The sequence below is a fragment of the Triticum dicoccoides genome, chromosome 7A (assembly GCF_002162155.2).
Source record: "Triticum dicoccoides isolate Atlit2015 ecotype Zavitan chromosome 7A, WEW_v2.0, whole genome shotgun sequence".
Lineage (NCBI taxonomy): Eukaryota > Viridiplantae > Streptophyta > Magnoliopsida > Poales > Poaceae > Triticum > Triticum dicoccoides.
Window position 1 is genome coordinate 705,940,313 of NC_041392.1, and position 2,220 is coordinate 705,942,532.

The following is a 2,220-nucleotide window of genomic DNA, read 5'->3' on the forward strand; positions in this document are numbered from 1 at the left end:
CACTAGAGTTGAACTAGCTCTATAGCCTAGTACAAATAAGTTTACACTAGAGTTGAACTAGCTCTATAAGCTAGTTCAAATAATTTTACACTAGAGTTGAACTAGCTCTATAGCCTAGTACAAATAAGTTTACACTAGAGTTGAATTAGCTCTATAAGCTAGTTCAAATAATTTTACACTAGAGTTGAACTAGCTCTATAGCCTAGTACAAATAATTTTACACTAGAGTTCAACTAGCTCTATAAGCTACTTGAAATAATTTTACACTAGAGTTGAACTAGCTCTATAAGCTAGTTGAAATAATTTTACACTAGAGTTGAACTAGCTTTATAGACAAGTACAAATAATTTTACACTAGAGTTGAACTAGCTCTATATCCTAGTACAAATAATTTTACACTAGAGTTCAACTAGCTCTATATCCTAGTACAAATAATTTTACACTAGAGTTGAACTAGCTCTATAGCCTAGTACAAAAAAATTTACACTAGAGTTGAACTAGCTCTATAGTCTAGTTCAAATAATTTTACACTAGAGTTGAACTAGCTCTATAGCCTAGTACAAATAATTTTAAACTAGAGTTGAACTAGCTCTATAGCCTAGTATAAATAATTTTACACTAGAGTTGAACTATCTCTATAGCCTAGTACAAATAATTTTACACTAGAGTTGAACTAGCTCTATAGGCTAGTTCAAATAATTTTACACTAGAGTTGAACTATCTCTATAGCCTACTACAAATAATTTTACACTAGAGTTGAACTAGCTCTATAGCCTAGTACAAATAACTTTACACTAGAGTTGAACTAGCTCTATAAGCTAGTTCAAATAATTTTACACTAGAGTTGAACTAGCTATATAGCCTAGTACAAATAATTTTACACTAGAGTTGAACTAGCTCTATAAGCTAGTACAAATAATTTTACACTAGAGTTGAACTAGCTCTATAGTCTAGTTCAAATAATTTTACACTATTGTTGAACTAGCTCTATAGCCTAGTACAAATAATTTTACACTAGAGTTGAACTAGCTCTATAAGCTAGTTAAAATAATTTTACAAAAGAGTTGACCTAGCTCTATAGCCTAATACAAATAATTTTACACTAGAGTTCAACTAGCTCTATCGCCTAGTACAAATAATTTTACACTAGAGTTGAACTAGCTCTATAAACTAGTTCAAATAATTTTACACTAGAGTTGAACTAGCTCTATAGCCTAGTACAAATAAGTTTACACTAGAGTTGAACTAGCTCTATAAGCTAGTTCAAATAATTTTACACTAGAGTTGAACTAGCTCTTTAGCCTAGTACAAATAATTTTACACTAGAGTTGAACTAGCTCTATAAGCTAGTACAAATAATTTTACACTAGAGTTGAACTAGCTCTATAGCCTAGTTCACATAATTTTACACTAGAGTTGAACTAGCTCTATAAGCTAGTTCAAATAATTTTACACTAGAGTTGAACTAGCTCTATAGTCTAGTTCAAATAATTTTACACTATTGTTGAATTATCTCTATAGCCTAGTACAAATAATTTTACACTAGAGTTGAACTAGCTCTATAAGCTAGTTAAAATAATTTTACAAATGAGTTGACCTAGCTCTATAGCCTAATACAAATAATTTTACACTAGAGTTCAACTAGCTCTATCGCCTAGTACGAATAATTTTACACTAGAGTTGAACTAGCTCTATAAACTAGTTCAAATAATTTTACACTAGAGTTGAACTAGCTCTATAGTCTAGTATAAATAATTTTACACTAGAGTTTAACTAGCTCTATAGCCTAGTACAAATAATTTTACACTAGAGTTGAACTAGCTCTATAAGCTAGTTGAAATAATTTTACAGAAGAGTTGAACTAGCTCTATAGCCTAGTTTAAATAATTTTACACTACATTTGAACTAGCTCTATAAGCTAGTTCATATAATTTTACACTTGAGTTGAACAAGCTCTATAGCCTAGTTCACATAATTTTACACTAGAGTTGAACTAGCTCTATAAGCTAGTTCAAATAATTTTACACTAGAGTTGAACTAGCTCTATAGTCTCGTTCCAATAATTTTACACTATTGTTGAATTATCTCTATAGCCTAGTACAAATAATTTTACACTAGAGTTGAACTAGATCTATAAGCTAGTTAAAATAATTTTACAAAAGAGTTGACCTAGCTCTATAGCCTAATACAAATAATTTTACACTAGATTTCAACTAGCTC